Here is a 10,833-nt window from a genome sequence, read left to right as displayed (position 1 = left end):
ACACAGTACTTGAAAAGTGTTCCAGGTCAGTTTTATGGACAGCCAAGCTTAGAAGATTTAGAATACGTATGATTCAGCTGAGTTTTTCACTGAGCACTCAGATTTCCCAAGGCCACTCTAGAGTCTAACTGAGTAGGGCGAGGCACAATAATCTGTATTTTCAACAACCAGAATACATTTCTCAGGCCCAATCTGATGTGGGTGGTTCTCACGCTCCCTTTTAGAAATGTTGCCCTAGAAGAGAACTTCTACTTAGTAGGGGTCTACTATGTGCCCAGGCCAATAAAAGATGCTATAAACATTTAAGAACTTTTGCTCTCTTACTAGTTTCCTTTCTTCTTTCATTCCCCTTGAATTGCAGTCGTCTTTCCTGTCTCTAGAGTCCTTTTGGAGACTTTGTGCCTCCCTTGGGTCGAAAACCACTGAGACTTTGCTTAGTAACCTCATATTAGAGACTAAGAAATAGACGAGAACCCCATGATGGAAATAGTCTTGGCTTAGAAGAAAGGAAGGAAGAAAGAATCTGTCTTCATCTTCTTCATCCACTCACACCCATCAATAACACAGCAGCTCAAGAGAAAAGCTTTTAGACCAGCCGTTGGTTAGGGGTTTTCTTGAGGCAAACAGCATGCCTTCAATTAAGATGCCGAGTTCTGATGAAGAGAGTTTGGAAGTTGATGTGGAAATTGCCAGTCTGTGACTATCGAGACCATGTTGGGAGATTTGTGAATGGATGATGAAGGAGATGATATAATTCCTCTTCTAAGTATTAAAGATATGAAATATGAAAAAAAGGTCATTCAATGGTGCCTTCACCACAAAGATGACTCTCCTCCTCCTGAGTATGATCAGAACAAAGAAAAGAGAACAGACAACATCCCTATTTGGGACCAAGACTACCTGACAGTTGATCAGGGGACACTTTTTTAACTTTTTCTGGCTGCAAACTACTTAGGTCAAAGGTTTGTTTGATGCTATATGCAAGATTGTTCGCAATATGATCAAGTAGGAGGTATATAGGATTTTCAATATAAAAAATTACTGAAGAGGAAAAAGCTCGGCTACACAAAGAAAACAAGTGGTGTGAAGAGAAGTGAAAAGTTGTGCCTAACACTCTAACAGTCTAAGGATTATTTCAAATACTAGTTGCACTGCTCTGTTTCTAATTGCATATGTAGTTTGAGTATAGATTTCAAAACCTATAGTTGTTCTAATTTTATCAAATTTGTTTTTCCTTTGCTTTGAAAATAAAGCTATAAATTATCTATAGAAAGTGGCAAAAAATGTGGAAAGCCTTTATATTAATTTCAAGCTGTGATAGCAAAGTACCATAGAACAGGTGACTTAAAACAACACAATTTATAGTCTCACACTTTTGGAGGCTGAAAGTCTGAATCCAGGGTCTTGTCAGAGCCTTCCTTGCATGCTCGTGCTCTGATGGCTTTACGAAGATCTTTCCTTGCCTCTTTCAACTTCTTGTTCTTGGCAATTCTAGGCATTCTTGCCTTGTAGTTGCATCACTCCAACCATTGTCTATATACCCATGGCCCTCATCCCCTTGTGTATCTTGCTGGTTTTTTTTAGGACATAGCAGTCATACTGGATTAAGACTCACCCTTAATTCACTGTGAATTCACATAAATGGATAACATCATCAAACACAATGTCCAAACAGGGACAAGTTCACAGGTGCAGAGCGTTAGGAATTTAGCTTATCTTTTGATTATGTTGAGGCACTTAGTTTATAACACTCCCTATTTAAAATATCTGTCTTTCTAAACATGCCCAGGACACATTCATTGGACACCCAGACAACCATTATTTTTTAATTTTAATGAAAGTTTACAGAAAAGTGGGATTTTCATTCACTCACTGTTGAACATTTTCCTCTCTTTCCTTCCCTCTCCCCCACTTTACTTTCTTCTCTTTTAAAAAAATCTTTATTCGTTGTACAATTTCCTCCTTTGCCCTCTCTTCCCGATTCCCCAATTCACTTTGTAATGCACCTTTTATTTTGGATTGTTGTCATACATATGATGCTTAATCACATATCCCCTTTAAACAGTTCTTTCCCTTATTTGTTCCAATTCAGTGTTCATTATCCAGTCTTTTTATATTCTTCCCCAATGACCTATGTCAATCCTTCTAGAACAGTGTTGTTATGCAGTATTTGTCCTTTTGTGACTGAGGTATTTCACTCAGCATAATGTCTTCCAACACCACAACTCAAAGGCATCAATTTTTTCCCATCATCCTTATTCATTGTCGAGCTCTCAGATGCATAGCAAGTAATGAGAAAGACCATGGCCTAAATCAGACACACTTTAATTCTCAAATTGACATCATTACTCCTCAATAATTGGAGTAGTCCCTAACTGCAGATTTCCCAGTGCAATGTGTCCATCTCATGGAAGGCCAAGAGAACAAACAGACATGTCTTGGAGAGGTTGCAGATGGAGTGGTCTTTGGAGGCAAGAATTATGAAGCTTCACCTCCTATACTTTGGGCATGTTGCGATGAGGTGCTATTCCTTGGAAAAGGACATTATGTTGGGAAGTGTGGAGGGTCAGTGAAGGAGAGGAAGATCCTCAACAAGATGGATCGACATGGTGACTGCTGCAATGGGCTCTTGTGTGGCAGGAAGTGTGAGAATGGCGCAGGATATAACAGACTTCAGATCTTTTGTTCATAGGGTTGCTATGAGTTGTATTTGAGTTGATGGCACCTAACAACAACAACACTGTCTTCCAGGGTCACCCATGTTGTATAATATTTTATGAGTTCATTGTTTTTCAGTGCAATGTAATATTCCATTGTGTGAATGTACTATAGCTTTTCTACCCATTTAGTGATGGGCACTTGGGTTGTTTTGAACCCTTTGCTATTCTGAATAGTGCAATAAACATGGGTGTGCATACATCTGTTTGATTTCTTTAGGGTATATTCCTAGTAGTAGAATTTCCGGGTAGATGGTATTTCTATTTCTAATTTTTAAAGAAAGCGTTAAACAACCATTTTTTTTTTCAGGTTCTTTTATTTTCACACTCACTAAGGTTTCTGCAGTTTTTATGTCAAGACTTTGCAAAGAATGTGGTAAATTACAGAACTCTCAATTTGTTCATATAGAGTCTGTACACAGACCAAGAGGCAGTTGTTTACTAAGCAAATGTTTACCTCCTATACGTAAGAAAGATATAAAATGAAAAAGACCAAAAAATTTATGCCATTGAACTATGACATTGCCAAAGCATATTATATATTCAGTAGCACCTAACAACCACCACCACCATCATAATGAACATATTTGTACATCCAGAATGTTCCTTAGAAGTGAGGTATTTGAGATTTTATCTCACATACTTTGGGCTCATTATCAGGAGGGACTTGTCTTTGGAGAAGGACATCATGTGTAGTAAAGTAAAGGGTCGGTGAAAAAGAGAAGGACTTTCCATGAGATGGATTCACATACAGGCGGCAGCAATGGGATCAAACATAGCAATGGTTGTGAGGATGGTACACAACTAGGCAGTGTTTTTCCTGTTGTACACAGGATCACTGTGAGTTGGAATCAGCTCGAGGATACCCAACAACAATCTATTTGAATGCTTGAGTGAGCAGAAGAGGGGACACCGTAGATCATCAATGTTGAGTTCCCTCACATGGATAAATCTGATTCTGTCTCAACCATTAAATCAAATCCTAGACATTCCTGTAATTAATTTAACTTGGATTACTTGCTCATGCCTGAACCCATAATTAAGCTGACTGGCATAGGGCAGTCAGAATCCACCCTGGAAATGGGGGTAAGGTGACCCCCAGACTCTATGCTTGAAATTGGAATTAGGTTGAATAGATACTTCATTAGCAATGCTGATTACTAAAGTTACCTTTAGACTACTATGTAAGTTGTTTTTCTTCTTAGTTGTTGTTGAGTCAGCTCCAACTCAGGCAATCTTACCTAAAACAGATACAAATATTGCTTGATCCTATGCCATCTCCCTGATCTTTGACATATTTGAGCCTGCTGTTGTGCTTTTTTTGTGTCAATTCATCTCATTAAGGGTTTTACTAATTTTTATTGCTAGCTTGTTTTATTGCATTTCAAGATGATCAATTCAGCATGCTTTCTTAGTCGTTGTCTCACTTCTGCATGCATATATTGTTGCTAAGTGGTGTTAAGTTGGCTATGACTCATAAGGACCTGATGAATGATGTCTGTGAACCTTGTCCTCTCCTGAGCCACCCTCATCAGCTTTGACACATCTGATCCCATTGCCACAGTCACTGTGCCAATCTATCTCGTTCAGGATCTTCCTCTTTTGCCCTTACCCTCCACCCTTCCATGACAGACTTCTCTAAATTCCCCTCCTGAGGTGACTGAAAAAAACAATGGCTTGGATCAGGCACACCTTAGTCTTTAAATTGACGTCCTTGCTGTTTAGTTCTTGATAGAAGATTTGCCCAAATTGATACCCTTGAATTGTAGTGTTGGTAAAGAACATCGTATATATCACGAACCAACAAATCCATCTAGAAGACATGTAGTCAGGAGGAGATAACTTCATCTTACTTCGATAATCTTATTAGGAGGGACCATCGCTTGGGGAAAACATTAAGCTTGCTAAGATTGAGGGTCAGTAAAAAAAAAGAAGAGAATCCCCAGTGAGCTGGATTCACGTAGTAGCAGCAACAGTGGATTTAAGCACAGCAGGGATCATGAGGATGGTATAAGATCAGTGTGTGTCTTGTTCTGTTCTCCATAGAATCACTGTGAGTTGGAGCTGAAACTACGGCGCAATGCCTCTGCTTTACCAAACATGGTATTCTTCTCTAGCAATTAATCTTTACTGAGGATGCATCCAAAACAAATGAGCTGAAGGTTTACTTTGCTCATTCTTCTGACAGTGTATTCTTCCACATAATTCTTGGCCAATACCGCAATTAAATTGTATTCCGTATGTGCTGCTTTCCAGTTTCCCACTTTACTAGAAAATGGTGAGTAGTGTCTTTGAATGGGGTCAACATTGCTTCCATGAGTGCCTGGAACTTACATGAGACTCAGCTTTTCACGCTGCTCAGCACGGGAGGCCAGCTGATTCCTGAGAGGTGGCTGGGCAAGCTGAGTTTAAAAGGTCAGCTTTAGTGACTCTTACGTGCCTAATAAAAATAATTGCTACCTAATTGCTACCATCTATCAATACTATGCTGTTTCCCATGGATCATCCTACAGATTTTCCAAGAGGTGGGTACATTTTCTGATGAAGTAATGAGGGTCAGAGTAGTTAAGTGACTTGCCCACGGTTGCACAGCCAGTGAGAGGCTTAGCCATGATAGGGCTCAGGTGGACTTGCTTCCAGAACAGGAAAGCCCACATTTTCCATTCTCTGTGTCTGCACTGCATCTCAGTGTAAAAACAGTTAAAAGAGTATTAATCCTTGCTTGTCTCTTAATCTCTTTATTTTCTTGTTTTAGAAGCAAAAATGAGAAAGAACACCCATTTCTCAGGGATTCATCAAGTGATGAGTCATGTTTAAACCTTCTAAATTGAAGACATTTTTAATAAGCTATAATATAATACTGCACTGTTGAAGCAGTGGGACTATTTCCAAGAACCAAAGGTCTTGGGGATCTTCATACAGGGAAAGTACATAAACCTCCTCATTAGTGGTTCACTGCATTATCTCCAGAGAAAGCAGAAACAACAAAATCATATTAATTTGTTTGTTGGCTTTCAATAACATTTAAATGGTGGACAACAAAGGAATGATCAAGAAAAAAAATAGGTTTATAGTAAAGGATTTATCTGATTAGCATAATAAGTTGTCTACTCTGTGCTAGATATATTATTAGAAGAAGACTCATCGACAACCTGCATTAAGGAATGACACAACTTTGTATGCTGAAACTGAGAAGAGGCTGAAGCATTTGCTGCTGCAGAGGGTCAAGGACAATATGGACTGAAGCTCACTATCAAGAAAATGAAGATTCTCATCACTGTGCCAATTGGGAGCATCATGATGGAGAAAAGATTGAGGTTGTTAACAATTTCGGTTTGTTTGGTTTCACAATCAACACTCTCGGCACCAGCAGTTACAAAAGAAAGAGATGAATTGCATAGGAAAATCTACTATCAGAGACCTCTCCAGAGTGCTTAAGAGAAATGATGTCAGTCTAGAGACTAAGATGCACCTGATCTAGGCCATGGTCTTCACAATTATCTGTTATGCATCACAGAAATGGACAATGACCAAGGAGGACAGAAAAATATTGATGCCTTTGAGTTGTGGTGCAGAAGAACAGTATTGAACATATAAATGACTGCCAAGAGAACTAATAGGTCTGCTCTTGAGAGAGTGAAGCCGAGCTATTCTTTGGAGGCAAGGATTTTGAGACTCCGTCTCACATACTTTGTACATGTTGCCAGGAGAAACCTGTCCTTGGTGAATGACATCATGCTTGGAAGTGGGGAGGACAGCGCAAGAGAGAAAGACCCCGAAAGAGATGGATTGATGCAGTAACTGGGGTCATGAGGGTAGGTATGTTAGAGACAGTGAAATTGGGCCAGGATAGAGCAGGATTCAGAGCTATTGAGCATAGGGTCACTATGAGTTGTGATTGACTTGATGACAATAACAATATCGACGCCAAACCTCTGAGTTACCTTCTGAAAACCCTCTCTTGTTAATGAGAACATCCCACAAGCTGAGCCTTGTTCTTGTTAGGTGCCCTTAATTCCAGCACAACTCATAGCCACCCTGTGAACAACAGATCTGAACCCTGTTCTATCCTGTGCCATCATTATAATCTCTGACACCCTTGAGCCCATTGCTGAGCCTTAGGACTAGGGAACCCCTCCCTGACTCACCCTGCACTATCAGTCATCCTAATTCCTACCCCTGCTACTGCACTTCTTAGACTGTGGTGCAGAGAATGTGATGAGACAATTTCGCCTAATCGATTTGCAACTACTAATGGCTTTCAGTAGAGTGATTGGGGGATAAAAAGCCCAATTCTCATTACCTTTTGAATGCGTTGTGTGCTTCCTAATGACTTGGGAGTTAAAAAAAAAATAAGCCTGCTTTATTTGTTTATTGAAGACTTTTCTTGTCAAAGGCTTCTCTCCCTAAGGAAAATACCTTTCTGGTTTTTTTTTTTTTTCGTTTTGTGGGATGGGCAAGGTGAGAGGGGAATAAGGTATCTTCAAATGGTTTGCTCTCTGCCGCCGACTTAAGACATTTTTAATAAGCTATTTGTAGTTTGAACCCACCCAATCACAGTGTGGAAGGAAGGCCCAGTGAACTGTTTTTGTAATAATCGCTGATGAGAACACCCTAAGAAGCTCAGTTCTGCTTGGTAACAAACGGTCCATTAAGATTCATCTAGATACCAACTGAGAAATATCAACATCAATGGAGGTTTTTTGTGTTGTAAGTAGTTACTGTGCTTGAAGGTTTATGTTCATCCATAAGTGACTTGGAAGAAAGTCCTGGTCACTTCCAAAAAACTAGCCATTGAAAACTGACTGGATTATAGTTCTACTCCAGCACGTATGAGGTTGCCACGGGTTGAAATCAGTTTGGATTTTTTATTTTACTTGAGATAACCCATTCCGATATTTTCAGTGTTTCCGGAATAATTGGTACAATTAGTAAAGAATGTAACCAAAGGCCTCAGAATATCCAGGCATGTTCCAGTGAGGAGATCCGGGTTGCAAATGCGGTGGGGGAATTCTAATTACTGCTGCTCTGTAGTGTAGAGGTACTGCTGCATGCCTTCTTTAGGAAGGTCCCTACCCTGTGAAATGGTTTTCTCCACAACTACACACATGAGACAATAAGTGAACAAGTATACTGTCATTCAGCTGAGTTGTGCCTGCCAGGAAGAGGGCTTTTGCCAAGCTTTCAAGGAGCCAGCACAAGGAGCTCTTGCTACAGAATGGTGAAGCCTATTGTTGGCAGGTAGGGCACAGGCCAGAACTTAGGGTCTGGTGAAAATACACAGGCAGTTTTAATATCATACTTAGATGAATTAATATACTTTCCCATTGTTTAGTTTCTTCCAAGGAAAACCAGGTACTTAAATATTAAGAAAGGAAGGGCAAACTTCTCGAGACATGTAATGTTTTAAATTTGGGTTATTCATAAGTAGTTAGAAGTGTCCTAAGGCTTCTGTAGAATATAAAATTATAATAGTAAACATAATAAATCTCCCAGGAAAGCATGCAACTATGTGAAGTCATAGTGGTCATGTGGCAGATGATCAAGTGTGAAGTTTGTGGAGCCAGACATTTTCACTGTGGAATCTGATGCTGTCTCTTGCTGTTGTCTTTGTGTCCTTAAGCTTTGTTTCTTTTTTTCTATAAAAGGAAGATGATTATAAAATTATAATATCACACAGGATTGTGGTAGGTTTTATATGAAATGATACATCTTAAGCATAGTGGTAGGTAGAGAGAAAGCATTCAGTCAATGACAGCCATTGTTATTTCTACTTTTCTGACATTAAAAGAATGTTTATATCTGGTTATTGATAAGGAACTTAAAGGCACATGCTTCAAATCCATCAGCTGCTCCATGTGAAAAAGATAGGCAATCTCCCCTCATGCAATTTAACAGCTTCTGAAAATCTGTTGGAGGGTTAGCTTTGAGTCAGTTCAGACTTCATAGCACACATGAACAATAACAACTACTATATATATATATATATATATATATATACACACGCACACACACACAAATACATATTACCAATTGATGTTCAACTGATTCCAAGTTATTGCCACTTCATATGTTAAAGTACGGCTGTTTGCCATAGAATTTGGTTTGTTTTTTGTTTTGGGGTTTTGTTTTTATTTTCCCCCCTTCATAGAACTACTGGAACTTTAGTTATCAACATATTAAGATCCTTACTTTGGTTTCTTGCACAGGTAATTGTTTAAAAGTGTTTTTCATCTATGAAGCACAATATATTTGGAACACAAAGAAAAAACTTCATTAGCCCATAGGTTGTTTAATAGCTGTTAACTTTCTGAATCATATTACCAAACCTTTCTTCTGAGCTGCTACAAGATAGATTTGGATTTCCAGACTTTCAGTTAATAATCTAGATCTTAACCATCTGTGCCACTCAGGGACTCTGATATAAAACAGATATGACTACCCACCAATGAGGCTTCACCTCACATAGTTTGGGCATGTTGCTAGGAGGTGCTATTCCTTGGAGTGGGACATGATGCTGGAAAGGGTGGAGGGTGGAGGGTCAGTGAAGTAGAGGAAGAACCTCAACCAGGTGGATTGAGACAGTGACTCTAATTGTCAGAAAGTGTGAGGATGGCACAAGATAGGATGGGGTTCAGATCTGCTATACATAGGATCGCTATAAGTCATACTCGATGGCACCTAACAACAACAAAAACAACAACAACACTGCTGTTGTGCAGATTCTGACTCATGGTCTTCAAATCTATAAATCTCTGAGGTCTTCAAATCTATAAATCTCAACAGGAGCAGATAGCTTCCTTTGAGGAGAAGCTGACAGATGTGAAGTACCTACCCTACCTTTCAGTTGGCAGCGTGACTCATTATGTAGTAGTACACTGTCAGGGTTCTTTATCTATGTATTCATGATTGCTCATCCTAGGTTATGTGTGTACAATAACTCCTCTATCTGTCTGAGTAAATAGACAGAAAAACTCATTCCTGTTGACTCAGAACTGACTCCGACCTCACCCTCAGTGGGTTTTCAGTGGCTGGAAATTGTACTTGAAGAGAAGGACCGTCTTTTCCCCATAGAGCAGCTGGTGGATTAAAATCTCCCACTTTTAGGTCGGCAGTGAAGCAACCTATCCAATAGGCAACCAGAGCTCCCTTGTATATATGATTGTTGTTGTATACTGTTGAGTCAGAACTGATGCATAGTTGACCCACCAATGGGTTTTTAGAGGAAGTTAATCACATGGGAGGAGACAGCCTATTTTTCTCTCATGGTGCAGCTGGTGGATTTGAAATGCTGACCTTTGGGTTGCCAGCACAACTTCTTACCATTAGTCTTTCAGAGTTCCCTTATGTATGATTACCCTGCCAAACCCAAATTCCTGTTCCTGAGTTGATTCTGACTCGTGGTGACCTTTCATTTGATTTCTGGGGCTGTAAATCCTTGTGGAAAGAGACTGCCTGTAGAGATGCTGGTAGATTCAAACTGATGACCTTTCATTTAGCAGCCTGACATACATGATTCTTCCATGGGTGTGTGTGTGTGTGTGTGTGTATGTGTGTGTGTATAATTTGTATACGTATATGATTTGAAATGGTAAGCATCGTGATAAGTTGAGAAAAGATTGAGATTCTTAACTATTTTGGTTCCACAAGCTACACCCTTGGCTCCAGCAGCTGGGAAGTCAAAAGATGAGTTGTATTGGGACAAACTGCTGTCAGGGACAACTACAGAGTGCTAAAGAGCAATGATGTGATTCTAGAGACTAAAGCGTGCCTGATCCAGGTTGTGGTCTTTGCAATTACTTATTATCAGAGAGCTGGACAATGGCTAAGAATGACAGAGAAAGAATCGATGTCTTTAAGTTGTGGTGCTGGAGGAGAGTAATGAACATACATTTGAATGCCACGAGAACGAATGAATCTGACCTGGAGAGAGGTTGCCTTTGGAGGCAAAGATTTTGAAGCTCCATCTCTTATACTGAAGCTAAATGTCAAGAAAACAAAGATTCTAACCACTGGGCCAATTGGTAGCATCAGCATGGATGGTGAGGAGATTGAGATAGTTAACAGTTTTAATTTACTTGGCTCCACAGTCAACGCTCTTGGTAACAGCAGCCAG

At 39.7% G+C, this 10,833-nt stretch overlaps 1 pseudogene; it reads left to right on the top strand.

Moving 5' to 3' along the window:
- The first annotated feature begins 628 nt into the window (after positions 1-628).
- Positions 629-1,097, top strand: LOC102876490 (annotated as a pseudogene).
- Positions 1,098-10,833: the final 9,736 nt, after the last annotated feature.

The sequence above is a fragment of the Elephantulus edwardii genome, unplaced genomic scaffold, assembly GCF_000299155.1.
Source record: "Elephantulus edwardii isolate Elephantulus edwardi_28Jun2011 unplaced genomic scaffold, EleEdw1.0 scaffold00101, whole genome shotgun sequence".
Lineage (NCBI taxonomy): Eukaryota > Metazoa > Chordata > Mammalia > Macroscelidea > Macroscelididae > Elephantulus > Elephantulus edwardii.
The sequence above is the reverse complement of the archived record's forward strand: the minus strand, read 5'-3'. Positions and strand labels throughout refer to the sequence as shown.